Genomic DNA, 20,618 nt, shown 5'->3' on the forward strand with positions numbered 1-20,618 from the left:
AGTGACAGCATATGCTGGTGAGGACATGGAGAAAGGGGGAACACTCCTCCATTGCTGGAAGGAGTACAAACTTGTACAACTACTTTGGAAACCAATTTGGCCTTTCTCAGAAAATTGAGAATAGTGCTACCTTAAGACCCAGCCACACCAGTCCTGGACATTTACCTGAAAGATGCTCCACCATACAACAAAGGCATCTGCTCAACAATGTTCATAGCACCCTTATTTGTAATAGCCAGAATCTGGAAACAACCTAGATGTCCCTCAACCAAAGAATGGCTAAAAAAAAATTTGTGGTATATTTAGAAACAAGGAAATCTTGAAAATTTCAGGCAAAAGGATGGAACTAGAAATGATCATCCTGAGTGAGGTAACCCAGACCTAGAAATACATGCATAGTATATATGCACTTATAAGCAGATATTAGCCAAATAATACAGGATAATCACACTATAATACACAGACCTAAAGAAGCTAAATAACAAGGAGGATCCTGGGGAAAATGCTTAAATATCGATAAGAAGGACAAATAGACTAGACACTGGAAGCAGTTGAAGGGAAGGAACAGGAAAGGAGCCTACCAACAGGAAAGACTCCACCCAGCAGGAGACCCAAGCAGATGTAGAGACACAAAGATTTTCAAAAGGTATTTAGGAAGGAAGGTTAAAAGAAAACAATTATTTGTGCCTTAAAACTAAATTATATTGTGAATTAGAAGCAACCAACTCAGATGCCAGGGAGGTCAGAAATTAACCTGGGCTTTATAACATATTTTCAACTTAGTATACTAGTTAAAAATGATGGATGAAATTAGCTCTCTACTGTGGCCTTTCAAAGACTCCTACTTTCTCCAACCTAACTGAAGCTCTTGTAGTGTCCTAGACAAATTATATGAGTTCACTGGGCTGTTACAAAAAGAATCCTGAGCTTGGTGGCTTGAAACACTTCCTACTCACAGTTCTGAGAGGTAGAAGTTCAAGGTTTGTGCATGATTTTTCTGAAGGCTCTAGGAGAAAAGTATTCCTATTTCTTCCAGCTCCTGGTGACTCCAAGTGTTCTGTGGCTTGTGGCAGCATCACTCTGATCAACTCTTGCTTTTTGTGGCTTTTCTTTCTTTTATATGTTATTGAGGAAATGCTTGTTCTGGTCTCATAATAAAGAAGTATTAAACTTTTTAAAACTTTAATATGTCTCAGCAATTTGTTTCTGTCTTTGCTCAGTGACAAATCAAGGAAAGAACAGACATATAACACTTGGAGAACAAAAGAGCGTTTAAACGTTTAACAGGTTACAGCAAGGGAGGCTGCCCAGTGTTTCTGTAAGGGATGCTGTCCAGGGTTGCTGCAAGAGATGCTGTCTAGAGTGCTGCAAGGGAAGCTGCTCAGAGTTACTTCATGGGATGCTGTCTTCATTGAAAAATAACTTTGTAATTCTCTTTGAAGGAAGCCTAAGAACTTAGTGACACAGGTCCTCCTTTTCCACATGAAAACAGTCAAAGTTTGTCACATCAAAGCAGCACAAAAGGTCACCCTTAGAAACAAAGACAACACTTAAGTTATTTTGGAGTCTAAATAGGGTCTATTTTTGAATTCCAAACTCTCTTATTATGGTCATGGAGACTTCCTGTCACTGAGGTTAAGACAATGGGTTTTCTCATAAGCTGTGGAACTGCTCACTGTCCCTGTGGAAAACAGGCAGATCCAGCTGCTCTTCTCCTCTGATGGTAATGTGCTGTATTCTGCTCAAGCAAAAGATTTCTCCTTCCACGTGACACAGAAAGAATTTTTTCCCCCTGCACACTCAAATGCAACCAAAGCAATGAATAAACTGTGGCTTTCCAAACTCTTATCAGCCATATGCAAATCACCCAGGGCAGAAATGCCATAGACGCATCTTCTTTTGTGATTATTGTTCAGCTCCTTGAAGATGAGAATTAGTCAGCTTTGAATCCTTGTATGAGAAAGGGAGGAAGGGAGGAAGGAAAGGACGGATGCAGGCGGGGGGGGGGAGAGACAGAGAGACAGAGAGAGAGAGAGAGAGACAGAGGGATAAAGAGAGAACATGTCCGTCCTTTGGTGGTACTATATAAGGGGGCAGATCCTCTCTGATGGGCCCCATACCCTTTATCTTCATCTAACTCTCATTTATCTCTCAGTGTTTCCAGGTATTATCACCTTGGGGACAAGAACTTCAATATGAGTGTCTCTGCTACACTACCTTATTCCCCTCATCTCTCCATATAAACTCCAAAATACAACAGTCAAGCAAAGATATCATCATATTTAAACCCTATAAAATTTATATAAGTCACCAAACTTTATCTCAAATATTCTAGTGGTTTTTTTTTTTTCCTATGGAGAAAATACTCATTCAGCCAGGGATCTAGAGGATTGGCAGAGTAGACATTAAAGAAATGTAAATTTAAACCATACTGAGATTTTAATTCTTGCCTGCTAGAATGACTACTATAGGTAGATTTATTATTATTATTATTATTATTATTATTATTATTATTATTATTGTTAAAATGAAGCAGGAGAGGCCTGTAACTTTTGATCAAAACAAAGGTCCAGAGTTTCTATGTCAAAGGTTTCAACTGATGTTAGAGAGACTTGAGATAACTGACTAAGAAAGTCTTGTGTTCACGTGAACAATTAACAGGAGTTTGCATGTTTGAAGTACTTAAAATAAATTGGTATTGCTTTCAAATTTCTTTAACGATACTGGAAGATATGTCTTTCCAGATGCTGGAACCTTTCTGTGGACCAAGCAGAACAGAGCCCAGTGCCCCACCCTCACTCATGTCCACACAGTGGTTCACTGTTAAAGGAGAAATAATAGAATTTCAAATTATACTAATTTGTATAAAATAAAAAGACACGTCTGAAAAACTTTTTGGGGTGAAAATTAGCACTAATTTAATATAAAGTTCCAGCTAACATAGTATTTTATTTTTATTAGTGAGTACTGTATTGATTTGTAAAAGTTTTGTAATATAGTAAAGACATTCCCCTACTCGAAATTGTAATTTGTGGTTTCTCATGCTGTACTGTGGGCTGGTTGTGTTAACTGGAAAAAAACATCATGTAAGTGTTGCAGTACTCTTAAACAGGATAAAAATTATAATGTAACAAATGACAACAAATCCTGTGGGAAGTGTGGGGAAGAGGAGCCCCTTTCCTCTGACGGTGAGACTCAAAACTGGGGCAGCCACAAGGGAAGTTAGTATGAATATTCCTGAAAAACAAAAATTGGAGTTGCAGTGTGTTCTAGCTATATTATTCCTGGGTGTATGTGGAAGGACTCTGTAAGCACAGCATGGAGATCTATGTGTATATATATGTGTGTGTATATATATATATATATGCTATTGTAAACAGAATATCCCAGAAAATGAAATCAACATATGTTTACAGCTACAAATAAATGGCAAAAAATCCTGGATGTACATGTACAATGAAGTTTTATTTAGGAGTAAAAGAAAACAATATTATATTGTTTGCTGGAAAATGGATGGAACGAAATGATTATCACATTAAGTGAAATGAACCAGGTTCAGAAAGATAAATACATATCGCATATTTCCTCTTCATATGGGAACATATATGGGGAACTATGTAGATGATATTAAAAGAAAAAAAGTGGGTAATGGGGAAAAGAAAGGCAACACAGTGTACATTTATTTTAATAGACAAAATCTGGAGTTAAATGGAGTAAATCTCTATGATATGTCAGCAATAAGGGAAAGGGGATGGGGGGTTATGGAGAGAAAAGTGTGGTGGGTGAACCTTATAGAAGTACAATGACATATATGTGTGCATGCTTATGTGTGTTTATATGTGTGTATATATGTATATATGTGCACATAATGTCATAATGCAACTTACAGTAACGAAAAAAATAAAACAGTTGTGCTTTTCACCCAAAGAGAGGAAAGGCAGAAATAACAATGGATTTTTGTAGAGATAGGCATGTGCTAGCCTCTGAATTTATGCATAGATTTTCCAATAAGGTGTGAAGAATTTGAACACGTGATTAAATGTAGAGAGCTCACGTGGAGACACGATCCTGACTGACCCAGGTGGACTCAACCCAATCACACATGCTATTGAAGACGAGTGGGCCAAAGAGATGCACCCTTCCAGAAACTTCTCACCCTGCTCACACTGACAGTGTGGGAAGAGGAAGCCTGGATGTTGGAAGTTGTGCTTGTGTCAGCCAGCAAAGAAATTGCATCACTGCCTGTAAGATGTAATGACAAACTGAAAACCACAGGCACCTCACACCTTCAGAATGCTACACAGCCTGCCAGAAGCACCGTGGCATTAGTTCAGTGAGATCTACATTGGGCTTTCAATCCTAGACCTTTGGGGCAGTTCATGTATGTGTTTCTCAGTCACTGTGTCTGCATGAATGTTTTATGATGCAATGGGTAACTAGTACATTTAGCTGAGAACTAAAAATCATAGTCTCTAAATTCTAACTCTCACTGAAACATGGCAAAATTCTTCACGTTGAGCCAAGGATCATAGATGACCTTTATTTTGACAACCACTCTAGAATAACCAATGGTATTTTAAGAACATTGTGGGGCAATGGTCTCGGAGAACAATTTTTATCACCTTGATAAGCTATGGCTTATCACCTACAGTCAGGAGACATTTTAATGAAAGGATGGATTGGTAAAGTAGACGGGCCATATTCAATGACAGGACATATTCTAGAATAGTCAAGCACACAGAAATGCAATCCCATAGGTCTTCAGCAACAACATTCCTCATCAGAGAAATCAGTGTTATAGTTTTATAACTTAACTATAAATTATGTTTACACGTGTTCATCTTTCTTTTATTCCCCTTTCACCTTCCCTTCATGATGAAGACATCAAGTTCAAACTCAGAGCTAGCCCAGCAGTTGTACCATTGTTTCATTTACCTGGGAGCAAAGACAAGCTACCTGAAGAGAATTCATTTTTTTATACAATGCACAGCTCTCATATATTTTTTCTAAATTCAAATAAAGGCAAAATGACGCCAGACATGAAACATATCCTAATAAAGATCTTCTAATTAATACTTTAGGCTATACTTCATCAAGAAACACTTCTGCTTTTGAACAAGAAAAGAAGGAAGCTAGATCACTGTGCGAGATTGTTTTTATAACCTAAGGCGCGTTACTTGCAACACATGAAAAATTAAAATAACATTTGTTGCACATTCATAATTAGTTTCCCACCAGGAAAGTCTGAAATCTAGTGGATGCAAAAATACCCTTGCTGTCTTGGACACGTTGAATCTTTTTAAACACTTATGATTGATACATGTGCACATATGTGTGTGTGTATTGGCATGTCACAGCACACATGTGGAGGTCACAGACTATTTTGGGGAGGTCAGTTCCTGTCTTCCACAGTTATAACATAAAAAGACAAAACTTAGGTTGTTAGGGTTTTTTGGCCGTTACCTTTACCCACAGAGCCATTCCACTGACCCCACATTGCAGCCAGAACTTTATCTGTCATCCATGAAATGGGATTAACTCAGCTTTACATATGTGACTCACGGGAGATATATCATGTATTGAAGTAGGGGATTTTTTTTTATCAAACATAAGATATATGACACACCAAAACATATTTATCACTTAAACAAGATTTCTTTTTTGTTTGTTTGCTTAACTTTTAGTGAAAAAAATTATTGTATCAATTCATGAAAACAATATATTTTAAATTTTTGACTTTTCTTTCCTTGTAGAGGAGTGCTTCAAAGAATCTCTTTCCTTATTATAAAGAAGTCAGATGAAATGCAGAAATTATTTATTGAAATGTGCAATGTTCCTTGTGGAATAAAATATTTTTCATGAAAATGTGGGTAAGTCAGTCCAATTTCTTTGTTGTTTGGCAGTTATACAGAAGAATAGCGTAATACTGAGAACTACACTAATTACACTACTTGACAGTTTGCCTATAAGATGAATACTCCTTGTATTCTACATTGAAAATCAGAAGAAGTCCTTACTAGCCAGCCTTTTCACTTTGGAGAGTGACCTAATCTGGCAAGAAGCACATAATAATGTTGTTAGTTTTTACACTTTCAGGAACTGAAATCATAAAGAATAAATTGTGTGTATGATGTTCACTTAAATTAGTGTTGTGTCATTCACATGTTTGAACACAGTTACAGTGTGCTTCTCCTTGTTGTGCAAATATGCCATGTTTTGTTTATTCTCTCTACTGTGGATAGGCATTTGGCTAGTTTCCTGGGGGAACTATTGCCAGTGGGGCTCCTATGAGCATTCCAGCACTGTAAGTGCTTACCATATGTTCATGTCTGTTGATCATAAGGCTTGCAAATGTTCAGTTTGGTAGACAGTGCCAAAAAAGAGCTTTCTAGCCAATTAACATGCCCCCGACAGGGTCTGCATGTGCCAGAGTTCTGCTTTTCCTCAGCACCTGCTGTCTTCCCATTGTTTCAGCTACTCACTCTTACTTTTTTCAGTTACCTGGCATTATAAAAGGGTTTCCTGCATTCCCTTGATGACTCATGAGAATGAACAGTCTTATACTCATGATTTCTCATTTGCATACTCTGTTTCATGCAGTATGTTATAAAGGTTTTATTCACTTTCCCATTTGGTTGCCTTTTTCTTAAAATTTTGTAAAAATTGAGTGAACTCAGCAGAAGTGGGTCAAGCACAGGCCATAATTCCCATTTTCCATCATTGTGAGGAGGTTTGTGGGCATCTGAGCAGCTTTCAGCTTGGAGCTCTCTCAGCCCGCTGGCCACCTGCCTGGCCCAGCTGGGACACAGAGAGAAAACCCAGCAGAGGTGAGCTGGGAGCTGGCTCCAACCCCCCTTGTCCACCAAACCAAGGAGACCTGTGGGAGCCCTAGCAAGTAGACTTCAGGTTGGAACTTTCTTTGCCTGCTCCCAACCTGCCTGGCCCACCTGGGACACAAACAGCAACCCCATTGGAGGGACCACCAGGGAAGCTAATACCACAGATAACGAGATGGCTAGATGTCAGTATAAGAACACAAGCAACAAAACTCAGAGACATATGATATCACAGGGAACCAGAGGCCCTATTGCAGCAAGCCCTGGAGATACTAATACCCCTGAAGCCCAAGAAAAAGATTTTAAATGTGAGGTTATGAAAATGATAGAGGTCTTGAAGGAAGAAAATAAATCTCTCAAAGAGATACAGGAAAATACATTCAAACAGATGGAGGAATTGAATAAATCTTTTAAAGAATTGCAGGAAAATACAGTCAAATGGAAGAAAGAAATGAATAACACAATTCAAGACAAAAAATATAATTAGAAGCAACTAAGAAAACATAATCTGAGGCAATCTTGGATTTGGAAAACCTACGGAAGAGAATAGGAATGACAGACACAAGTACCACCAACAGAGTACCAGAGATGGAAGAGAGACTTTCAAATGCAGAAGATACGGTTGGAGTTGATACATCAGTCAAAGAAAGTGTTAAAACTAAGAATTTCCTGACACAAAACATCCAAGAAATCTGGGACAGTGTACAAAGACAAACCTAAAAGTAATAGGAATATAAGAAGGAGAAGACTCTAAGCTCCACAGCCGAGAAAATATGTTCAACAAAATCATAGAAGAAAACTTCCCTAACCTAAGGAAAGAGATGCCTATAAACATACAAAAAGCTGATTGGGCCAGAAAAGAAAATCCTCTCATTACATGATAAACAAAACATTAAATGTACAGAATGAAGAAAGAATGTTAAAAGCTGCAAAGGGAAAAAAAAAAGGCCAAATCACATATAAAGGCAAACCTATCAACAAAGTAGAAGAGGAAACCCAGAGAGATATGAGGGGGGAGAGAAGACATGAGGGGAGTGGGGACAGGAGAACAAAAGGCCTGTAGAGAAAAGAGAAACTGTGGGAAGGGGCATCTCTGTGATAGTTCGGAGCCCTAAGTCATGGTATGTTGCTAGGGGAATATGCGAGGGACTCTAGCTGACTCTTAGTTGCATGGGTCATAGAGACTGAAGAGGACAACTTCTAACTAGACAAGTCTCCTAGTAGAGGGAGGGGAACACCAACACACCCACAGAAACTTTGACCCAAAATCCACCTTGCCTACAAGATGTGCAGGGATAAATACAGAACAGAGATAGCTGAGATTGAGGGAAGGTCTAACCAATGCTTGGCCTAACCCAAGGCCCACCTCATGGGAGAGAAATAACCCCTGACATTATTAATAACACTCTGCTATGCTCACAGACAAGAGTGAAGCAGAGTTGTCTTCTGAGAGGCTCCACCCAGCAGTGTCTCAAAACAGATGCTGAAGCCTACAGCCAAACATTGGGTGATGTATTGGGAACCTTGCGACAAAGTGGGGGGAAGGAGAAAAGGACCTGGAGGTGACAAGAGTGTCACAAGCAGGCCAACAGAGCCAACTAACCAAGGCCCAGAGGGGCCTGCCAAGACTGAAGCACCAACCAAGGACTTTGCATGGACAGGACATAGGCCCCCTACAAAGATGTAGTGGATGGACAGCTTAGGCTTCATATGGGTCCCCTAGTAAGGTGAGCAGGAGCTCTCTCTGACATGGACTCTCTTGTCAGCTTTTAAATCACTTCCTCCTGGCAGGACTGCCTTACCAGGCCACAGGAGAAGAGGACATACTCAGTCCTGATATGACTTGATGGGGGGGATGAAAAAGGGGAGGGGGATGAGGGAGAGAGAGAGAGGGTGGGGCTGGGAAGTGAAGAGAGATGGGGCTATGACCAGGACGTAAAGTGAATAAATAAATTGTTAAAACACCAACAATAACAATGAAACTCTAAACAAAGCAAAAATATTGTAAAAATTAAGTCTTGTGCAAGCAACCACTTATCTTATGGGTGGGGGAGGAGCTCAAGAGGCCCCACCTCTAGCAAAAGGTCTATTGGCAGTTGTTGGCTGCAGAGGGAGGGAGAGGTATTTTTCTTTGGGCATGTGGCCAATGATAAGGGTTGTTCATGCCCCAGGGGAGGGCCCCACATCTATGTACATATGGTCATCACTAATTGGTCTCAGGAAGACATCCATAATGGTAACAATTAAAAACATAGAGAGGCATGAGCCTGGTGGGAGATGGATTGGGGGATTTTGGGTGGAGTTGGAATGAGGTGCTGGGGGAATGGATATGATTAAAAAGCCATTGTATACATGTATAAAAATGAAAAAGAATAAGTAAAACATTGTTGAAATAATTTGAGGAAAAATTTCCCCAAAATTTGAAAGCCTCTTCAAGCACTCGCACGCTTTCCACTCATGTCAGTGTTCTACCCTATGGGCAACACAAATTCTTCTTATAAAATGTTGAAATTTGTCATTTTTCTTTTACCCTTTGTGCTTCTGGACTAAATAGCTTGTTGCCTAGTTCATGGCTTTGAAGATGTAGATAGTTGGAAGTCTGCATCGAGAGTAAAGTTCATGAGAAGGAAAGGCATACTCAGTGGTTAAGCACATGCAATAGGCGGGGAGCTGAGGAAGCAGGGCCAGCAAGAGATGAGTTGTTAGCTCAGCCATGTCAGAATTTTTAAAAAATGTGAAGTGATGGGTTTGTCTATCTGTCTTTCTTGTTCAGTTTATTTCAATAATGCCTGGAACAATGAGAGTCTCCTTTTACAACTCTTCTCCTAAAAGGCCAAAGAAGAGATGCAGATTGTTGTTTGTGATTTTATCATTTTATCATTATCCTGGTGCAAGCCAGCATTTCTGCCTCCATTTTCATCCTTTGACATTTTTGGTAAATACTAGAGTACAGCAATTGCCCTTCACCGTGTAGGGTTTTCTCCTTTTTCCCCGAAGGACCAACAGTCATTTAAAAAGTATTTTCTACTTATCCTTTCACAATTTTATAAACACACACATATTTAATGTTCTTTGGTCATATCAACTCGCTTGCTTACCCTCTCTTCCCCCCCACTCCTGCTGAACTCCTTACTTCCAAGTCCTCCTCCAACTGTGTTCAGTTACAGGATGGTTAATGACTATATGAGCATCATCAGGGCTTGTTTACTTGGGCAAGGGCAGCTTACAAGCGGCTACACCACTGAGAAATATGACACTCCGCCTCCAGCAACAGTGAATGGCCTGTGGCTCCTCAGGGACAGGTGGGCTGTTCTGTGCTCCTCTCTCATCCATGGTGGAATGCTGCTAGCCTACTCTGGTATAGAAGTTGTTTAGGAAATCACATGGTTGTAACAGCCATGCTGTGCTCAGAAGACTGTTTCACCATGATCCTTCCTATTCTATGGTTCCTATATTCTTCCCTCCTCATATTTTTACCATACTCACAGAGCCTTGGATAGGGTGATGGATAGAGTGATGGATAGGATGATGGTAAGGGTGTTGGAAAGGCATGGAAATTCAATAGTCATTTATTCTCAGGAATTTGAATAGTTGTGAATCTCTGCATTAACTACTGCAAAAAAAAAAAAAAGAAGCTTCTCTGGCTGAGGCTGAGACTACCACATATGTGTATAAAACACACACACACACACATAGACAAATACACACATATTAAGAGAGAGAAGAGAGAGAGAGAGAGAGAGAGAGAGAGAGAGAGAGAGAGAGAGAGAGACAGACAGACAGACAGACAGACAGACAGACACAGACAGACACAGACAGATAGACAGAGATAGACAGAGAAAGACAGAGACAGAGACAGACAAAGACACAGAGAGACGGAGAGAGGTCATTTTGACAATATGAGTAGTAAGCTTACTTTTAGCGTCTGTGACTTCCTTAGCTGTGGGATTTTAAACAGGTTTACAGTGCCAGCCACTGCTTTTTCCAGTGGAACAGTATTTAAAGCCAGTCATAAAGCAGTTGGTTACCCTTACATCAGTCATGCCGCTATTGCACCAGTGAGTACATCTTACATGGCAGGTCAGCATTGTAGGATGCATGTCTACTACCGAATAAGGCAGCTGATAATGACTTCTCAACAGCAGTAGGCTGAATAGCACCTTCTGGTACTACTTAAGTTAGCCAGCAGAAAGGAAGCTCCCAGCTCAATTCCAACCTAAATTCTTTATGTCCTGATACCAAAGTGTGTGGTGTCCTCAGCAACAGGGGCTTACCATCTAGTTCTGATTGACAATGGCATCAGTTTATATTGTTCTGAGGCTTTCTGGGAGCCGCCCTGAACAACAACTCAGATGGAAGTGTCACACCTGGTAGTGAGATTTTAATTTATGAACTTGTAGGTTCTAGGAACATCATGCAGGGTACGTATATTAAAATTCTTTTTATTTTTAATATTTTTAGTGACTTTACAAAGTAGTAGGTTTCCATTTTTAATTTTGGCTAACTCTTTCCCTCACGGCCTCTTCTCCTCCACTGCCTTCTCCTCTAAGCATCTTGCTCATCACCCTTTCCCTTACTGTGGATTAAAACTGTTGACCTCCACTATGCTCTCCCTGTACCTTTCATACCACACGTGTAAATGCAAACTATTCTTTAAACCAGAAAGAAACATCTTCATAAATTTCCCATGGCCCAGTAAAGCTATTTTGCATTAAGGATAGACTTAGAAGATATGACAAAGTCTAGTTTTTCCCCCCTCATGTAAGACAGTCAAAGAAGGTAATGCCTTAAAGCATCTAGAATTGATTCATGGTGTTTTTGGCTAATAAAAATGCATTTGGGTGATGAAGATGAGATAGTGTTCTTCCCCCAGTAAGTGGGAATAAATCCTTAACAGCTTCCTCAGAGAGCCTGTTAAAATTGCAAATCCAAGTTGTAGACATACATTATAGCCATTCTCCTAATAACTTGTTAGAGGCCCCTCAGGGGCCTATAAAATTATAGCAGATCATTGATTATTTTTGATCTTATCATAATATATGGCTAGAAACAAACATCAAGATTTACAATGTAAACAATTGGATTGTGAGGAGCATTAAGCAGTGGATCACTGAAGGAGACAAAAACATAACATATTGCTAAGAAATATAACAGAGTGAAGTAAGCAAATGAATTTGGTGTTTAAATGCATTTTAAAATTATAGCTGTTGGTTGTTTTCTAGGGAATAAACTTTAAGTGGATCCCTGAAGGTTTCCCTCCAGCCAGCACCTGCATCTCTTTCCTTATGAACAGCAAAGGCTCTCAGGCAGCTTGGGAGGGTGTTGTGAGGTGGGTGGGTCAAGAACTGTTGTATTGCTGCTGATGGAAACAGGTATATATGAGTTTTTTAAACATCTCCTTCATAAGAAATGGACTCTTTTGCATATGTCTTATTCTTTGGCATCACATGAGACATGTGACATTGATCTAATTAAGAACATGACATCCAAGAAAGGCTCCATTCCCATCTGCCTTCAATTCAAAGTCAATCTCTAGCATGCTTCGTGGTGGCTAGCTAGCCAATGTTCACAGCACTCTGTGTTCCTGAAGACCCCAGTCTACTGAGAGCCACCATTCCCTCTGACTCGAGGCTTCCCTTCTTTTGACCTAGGAATTCTTGAGTATGTCTTACTGACAGCAAGAAGTGTGGTTGACGAATCACAGAGTGGGGATGTGGTGCACACATGCTCCTCATGACTCTTGTGTTCCTCTAGTTCGTGGCTAGTTTCATGAAGTCTCCTTTTAATCTGTACATTTCTCGTGCCTTTAATCATGATGATCTGCACACTGAGCACGAGGAATAGCGAGGAATGGACTGTGCTTGTGCAAGTCACATTGCGGTGCTCACAGGTAGGATTCAGCTTTGTATCTAGCGGCTGACTGACTTGATGTCCCCTGACTTTGTTGTTTGGCAGCTATGAGTCATTGAGTTTTCTTGTGCCGGGGACTCCTTATATGTAAAATGCTAATAGACTTCCATCTCCCTCACAGAGCAGCAGCTGGGGAAACACATGTAAAACAGAACCTCACTTGACATATTGTGAGAAGTTGGCATTGGCTTTCCCAAAAGTTACATTTGTACTTTGTAGTTACTAGAGAGCACTTCTGGGCAGGAATTTTCTTCATTCTCATATGTACTCTGTACACTGTTCATGGTGAATGTCTTTATTAAAGTTTATAATAGGAGGGACCAGGGACATAATTATGAATGGCAATTGCCCAGATCCAGTCTCTAAGATATAAGTCTTGTCATTACTCTTACTCCTTTGTCATTGAGGAAGGAATATAAAAGATACATAAATTTGAAATTATTTTGCTGGGTGAGAATCACAAAGATGCCAAAGCACTGGGGACTCACAGAGCCAGAACTTGTCTCATGGCTCTCTGTCTGAGCAGATGAGGAAACGGAAGTGATGGTGTATATTACACAGGAGGGAGTTCAGGTCCCTGGGAACACACAGATGTGAACACCATTCCTGTTCAGAGACTGGGAGGAAGACAGGCCGTGTGCTAGTTATGTTCTCCTGCTCTGAAAAAACATTCTGAACGAAAGTAACTTAGGGGAGGAAGAGGTTTGTGTATCTTCCACTTCCACTTTGCTGTCCATCACTGAAGGATGTCAGGGTTCAGCTGAGGTGCCTGCCTCCCAAGTGACTTTAGACAGTTTCAAGTTGACAATAAAAACTGACACAGCACAGCTTTTGCCTTTGGTTACTTTGTTACTTAAGTCTGTTCCCTGTCAAGAATGATGCTAGACTGGGCATAGAGCTCAGTAGAAAGCACTCAGTTTGAATGGACAAAGCCATGGATTGGAACCCCACATTCACACAATGGAAAACCAAGAAAGATGAAGCCACTCTAGCCTTTAAATCTCATTCCTGAAGCATAGGGCAGAGAAAAGGCCACCGTGTCTGTACATCAACCTTTATGTTTGAGGTTCTGTTACCATAGTCTTCTCCTCCATCTCCTCCTCCCCACTTCTCTCTCTGTCTCTCTGTCTCTGTCTCTGTCTCTGTCTCTGTCTCTGTCTCTGTCTCTCTCTCTCTCTCTCTCTCTCTCTCTCTCTCTCTCTCTCTGTGAGATGGCTATTGGTTTTATGATAATGGTTTCTTCTATGAGCAAGGCAGTATGAGTAGTGTTTATATAAAAACAATGAATAAAATTTCGGTGACTATATATGAACATATGTGTATTTCTTGGTATAAAGAGCTTATATACTTAATACATAATACTATTAATATTTAGTTAATATTAAGAAATTAAATATGCACACATGGTCCCCAACTAAATGATGGTTTGATTTTATGATGATTGAAATGGATATGTTGGGTAAAAATAATTAAATATTAAATTTTGATATTTTGTGATAAAGCAATACCATTTTTTTTTTTGGTTCTGAGCACACAGCCATTTGCATGGGATATTAAACACTTACCAATATTTCTTATTTATGATTGGCTTATCAGTCTGTCTAAGTCAAGAAAAACCTTACCTATTTATCTGTCTATCTATCCATCCATCCATTAATAACCTATCTGTTATCTATCTATCTATCTATCTATCTATCTATCTATCTATCTATCTATCTTCTGTCTATCTAACATAGTGAGGTGTGAATAACTTGACCACAGTTTCATCTGGTCACACAGTGACTTTGCCCCTCTGAGGCCCTGCCTTTCACAGTTGATATGCTCCGCCCTCACAGTAGGGCTTCCCCCATCCTGCATATGCTTCGTCCTTCTCCTCATGCTCAGGACTCATCTCACAAACTAGAAGTCCTGGGTTTGCATCTGGCTTGCACATGTGTGTTGTTGGCCTTGCCGGAGGTTTAGAAAATTCTTTAAGCCGAGTTTCAACACTGAACAATCTTGAGAATTCTCATAAATATCCAAATTTCCCTCTACCTTCTCTTGCAAAACCTCAGGGCATCTGTGACCATAGCACTTCCATACAGCTGCTATACTGGGGCTGAGCAAGAAATGGCCTATGAGACACATGTGACACATTTTACTTGCTTTGACCTCGAGGGTCCCACTGGGCTATTTAAAAAATTTTTATTTTTATTTATGTAATCACTTTACTGTTTTTCCTGGTCACTTTTCTCTGCTCAGGGAGGGCTTTCTTTGCAGTTCTGCCTTTGAGAGTGTCCTCTCCACACCCCCAGGTCTTTATTGAGCATTCCACACCATGCAGGCTCCTGGGAAGATGTGACTAGACTGTACTGTTTCATCACATCTGAGAGCAGCATCACTCTCTGCCTCTGGGATCCGGCCTGTGTGTAAATGGATGGTTTCCTTCAAGGGACGAGCTAATAGGTGGGACCAAAGCAAGGCTTGCAAATTCTCTTGGACTGCCTTAACACAGTATGGTCCTTAGCTAAAAATTCACAAACATGGTGTTATTCCTCTTTGAGGAAAAACAGAGCATTAGAGCAAAAATGGCTCAGCACGCCCCAAAAACACTGTCCCATGGATTTTCCTGTTTTGAAAGACAAGCCTGCCACTTGAACTTGTCCAAACCTCTCTATCAGGCAAGCGTGTCTTTTTGCTTTTAAAATCATCCACCCATATGTCTTTGGTGGTAAAACTGCACCACAGGCTTCCCTATTCTATTATCATGAAGAGGGATTATTTGAAACACTGCTGGGCTGCTCATTCAAATGTTGCCACTGATCTCTCTCCCCACTGCAGTTCCCATAGCCCAGCAGTCCACAGAGGCTGGCAAGTTCCAAATAAGAGGGAAACATGACTGAGAACTTTGAACACAAAAATGAATACAGAAGGAGTCAGACTTCAGGGGGATCCTGCAGAGGACTGGTTGCCAGGATCAGTGCATATGGAGGGCGGGGAGAACTCTGTTAAGGTTGATTCCCAGTGGATGTGGCGTAAAGCCAATGCTAAAAGTGCCTGGAGATTTCCAAAATGGGAGGGGTGGGGGGGGGTCTGATGTGGTGGAGAAGGGTTCCCCAAGAAATGCTCAGAGGCAGAGGAACACAGTGGCCTGAGGATCAGGACACAAAGGCTAGTGGCTCACAAAAGGAGGGCCTAGTGGTTAGAACTAAGCCTGGTTTTAGATGTCAGCTAAGGGACTTACTAGACTTCAGGTCTTGGTTGTGAAACAAAAGTATGATCAGGAAACTGAGGCAGGATCCTAGCCTATGGGTTATAGGAAGACAGCGTGCCTCTGAAGGCTGTGGCTCAAGAGGCTCACAGGAACCCAGGGCTCCTGTTAGTCTCTGAGTCGCCACAGATGAAGAGGAGTCTGAGCCCTTACCAGCTCTTGGTAGCAGTATTTGTTGTTTTATTATTGGTGTTTGTCCCAGAGGGGCCAAGAGGTGACTAGGACTTATAGGTTCTGTCTTAGTCACGGTTTCTATTGCTGCAATAAAACATCAGGACCAAAAAGCAAGTTGGGGACAGAGGGATTTATTTGGCTAGCACTTCCATATTGCTGCTCATCACGAAGGAAGTTAGGACAGGAACTCAAATAGGGCAGGATCCTGGCGGCAGGAGTTGATGCAGAGGCCATGGAGGATGCTGCTAACTAGATTAATTCACATGGCTTGCTCAGCCTGCTTTTTTAAAAATAGCACCCAGGACTACAGGTCCAGGAGAGACATCACCAATAATGGTCTGAGCTCTCCCCATCAGTCACTCATTAAGAAAATGCCTTACAGCTGGATCTTTTGCAGGCATTTTTTTTGCTTGAGATTTCTTCCTTTCATATATAAGTCTAGCTTGTGTCAAGCTGACATAAGACCAGCCAGCACAAGTACGAAAAAACACTAGTAAAAACATCTGAACACACACACACACACACACACACACACACACACACACATTTTGAAAAGGCACACTTCAAGTTATTGACACTGATTATAATAATATTTTATTTTTAAGCTTATTTTTGACTCCCTTTGAGGTGTGTGTGGTGTGTGTGTGTGTGTGTGTGTGTGTGTGTGTGTGTGTGTATGTGTGTGTATATGTGATGTATGCCACAATATTCACAAGGGAGGTGCTGATCCTTGCTTTCTAAGCATCTTATTCCTTCCCTGTTGCTTCTGCTGGGCCAGCCGATATGTGAGCTTCCAGATTCTCCTGTCTCCACCTCCCATTTCACCACCGGAGAACTGGAATCACAGAAACAAACTAATGCATCTGGCTTTCCATGGGCTCTGGGGATCTGAACTCATGTCTTCAGGCTTCTGTGGCAAGCCTTTTAACTCAATGAGCCATCTCTTTTTCAACTGCACAGATACAACTTCTATGAAAAATGATGTAATGTAAGTTCTTAAGTTATGGACATGCATATTTTAATTGAATTTAAACTTGAAGTAGGCTTCAGTGGCTTTCAAGAAGAACAAAAACACAAGGAAGGTAATAATAACAATATAAGCATAAGCACGCCATTAACCCCCCAAACCTCCTCTTCTGACCTTGCAGGATAGAGAGGAATAGTAAGGGTCAAAGAAGAAATCGAGTGTATAAGAATTATTTTTGAGTGTGTCTCCAGAGTGGTCTTGAAATCAACTTGGGGATTAAAACATTTGAAACTTGGATTTTTATTGTACTTTAAATTATCTGTGTTACCTGTATTATCTGTAGGCCCGCCTAGCAATCAATAAAGACAGAGACACTTGTTATATTTTAAAACAGCCTTAGTTAACCTGGGGCAGGGTATATATTAGTCCTCTAAACTACCTCCCATAGTGGGGCAGGCATGGGATCCCTGCCGCAATCCCTTGCCATCTGCTTCCAATAACTTCTATCAAGCTACCTCCCATCCATAATCTCAAATACTTGCTAATGTTCTTCATCAGGGCTGGATTCTCCATCCACACAGGCCATGTGCTTCTCCTCCATCTCACCCATGGCAGCCTTCCTCTCTTCTCTTCAGTTCTCTCTCCTTTTTCCTTGTGGCAGTCTTTTCTTCTTCCCAGAAACCCTTTCTCTTCTAGCCCCACTTATCTCCTGCCCTGCCCAGGTGGGATGGCTTCTTATTATGCAAAAGGTGGGTCACACAGACAGCAAGCAGTAATTAGCCTCAAAATACATCAGACCGTCCCCCAACAGATTTTATGTTTAAATTCTATTAGTGAGAGCTTTGATCTCGGCTTCCAAGAAACATTTTTAATCTTTCTATTTACATATTCTTTTAAGTAATCAACCTATAGAAATGAGGTTTTTTTTTTATTTTTGAATTTTAGCAACATGATACTCTGTTCAGTATACACCAGGCTATATTTATTCGCTTATTTGTAATCTCAAGACAACAGAGAGATGGCCCCCATCCCCAAGGGGTTGCCAGAAAAAGTCCTTCTATTCTCTAACTACTTAGCAGTGCAGAGTTCAACTACAGAAATGCCATTAATTGCACATAATTGTGCCTACTTATGCAATGCAGGGCTTTGGACAGTAGCATCATAGCCCCATCTCTCCCATCTTAGCTCACTGTAAAGTTTTTTTTTCATCAGTTGGATAACCTATAGATTTTTAAATTAATTTATTCATATTACATCTAGATTGTTAGCCCTTCCCCTGTTTCCTCCCATTCCTCCCTCCCTCCCACTTCCCCCCTTCTCTCTCCCCTATGTCTGTGGTTGAGGGAGACCTCCTCCCCCTATATATACTCTTAGAATATCGAGTCTCTTCTTGGTAACTTGCTATCCTTCCTCTGAGTGCTGCCAGGCCTCCCCATCCAGGGGACGTGGTCAGAAAAGGGGCACCAGAGTTCGTGACTCACTGTAAAGTTTAGAGTTCATTTTATCATTCAGTTTATGTGTCTAGAGACTGGGGGACCGAAAAATCTCAGCTAGCTTCTTCAAAGAAGAGAAAACTATGTCAGCATCTATGACGACGTATAACTCAAGGGAAGCTGGTCAAAGAGTCTAGATGTTCTAGACCGTCAAACATTTACCTAGTAGGACCCAAGTAGGACAGCACTCAGGATAAAAGGTGGAGTCAATTAAAGAAGACCCAAGAGCCAGCTGGAGCCAAACCCTGCCCAACGGAGACGCCAGCAGATTATATCTCATTAAATGAAGTAAGGCTCCACCAGTCCATATTGAGAACAGATGGAGGGATAAATTGGCAGGAAAGGGCAACTCTGTAATGTCTGCTGTAGAAATACCAGTGGTGCACTCAGCCCCAAATACACGTTCCAGGAAGATGATTGGCTTGTAATGAGTCTACATTCTTTCAGGCCCAATCACAATCATGCCCTTACTGTGCCGTCTGTGCCAAGTGTCCAATCACAAAACAAGGGCACTTTAAATTCACTTTAACCAAACCAAGGGATTCTCACTGAGGCCACAGGGCACCACTGACTGCTCTGACTGTGAACACACGTTGTACCTTAAAAACGCCATCAGGGGGCAGTGTCTCACAGTGCCTGGCTCTACTCTCAGATCTGGATTTAAGTGTTCTGGTGTGAGGTACAGTCCTAGACATTAAAAAAAAAAAAAGCTTTCCACTTGTTTCTTTTGTACGGCCCAAATGAGAAGTACAGGAGTCAAAAAGGCAGACATTCCAGGACAGAAACAATAGTGTGAAGATTCATTAATAGCCAAGATCTGGTCTCTACCCTACATGGGTGCACAGTTTGAAAACTAACTACAGAGATGGAGGTTTGGAGTTAGCCCCGGTGAGTCATTCCAGCTGTTTCTGGGGACAACTAAATACCGTTAAGATGATACACTTTTGTGAACATTTTGTGGTGTTCTTTCCATTCCCTCTCAGAGGTCAGTGATTGAGAACTCCACAAAGACACATCAAAGTCATCTTTGTCTTATTAGCAAGATCACGGCCACTTAAGTAAGAGGTGTATTAGTGAGGGTAGGAAGGAGGCGGGGAAGAGGAGAGCAGAAGGGGAGAGCGAAGTTACTTTGTGCCTCCCTGTCACTTGTCTTCAACAGACCTGGCTAGAATACTCCTGAGTTTGGGGTCACCATATCCTCCCATCTTATAGTCTAGAACACCAAAGTCTGGGACCACTAGAAGCTTTATTTTTCCTTTGTCATAGGTAATGAGAAAACCATTCCCTGACTTTTCTTTTTTTTTCTTCTTTCTTTCTTTGTTTCTTTTCTTTTTCTCTTTCTTTCTTTCTTTTTTTAGGTTTTTCGAGACAGGTTTGTCTGTGTGGCCTTGGTTGTCCTGGACTCACTTTGTAGACCAGGCTGGCCTTGGACTCAGAGAGATCCACCTGCCTCTGCCTCCCGAGTGCTGGGATTAAAGGTATGAGCCACTACACCTGGCTCTCTCTGGCTTTTCAAATCAGTGTCTTTCTAACTCAAACTATCCAAAACAAACAAACAAACAAACAAACAAACAAACCCAATCCAAAAACACATATGGAACAAAATAAAAACAACAACAAAACACTCTCAAATTAATTATTGTGAACCGGCACCAGGGAACTTGGACATGGTTTCAGATCAGGAAGAGAAAGAATTCAATAATGTGACCGATGAAAAGTGAGGTAACTTCATGCACCTGCATGGTCATTAGAGTAGCAATCGTTATGGGTCAACTGCTTGCTCCCGGAGCTCATTTTCTTTTGTATGTCTTTAGAACTACTGAAGCAAGCAGAGACAGAAGTAAATGCAAAAAAAAAATTAACTCTATTTAGAGTCTATTTAGAGTATAAAATATGACTCACCATTTAAAAAGAAGCACACACACTGTATTCTGGACGTGACTTTTTCAGTCTGCTGAGTGGCCTGTTTTCTATACCTGTTCCTAATT

This window comes from Acomys minous (genome assembly GCF_964271855.1).
Source record: "Acomys minous genome assembly, chromosome: 13".
NCBI lineage: Eukaryota > Metazoa > Chordata > Mammalia > Rodentia > Muridae > Acomys > Acomys minous.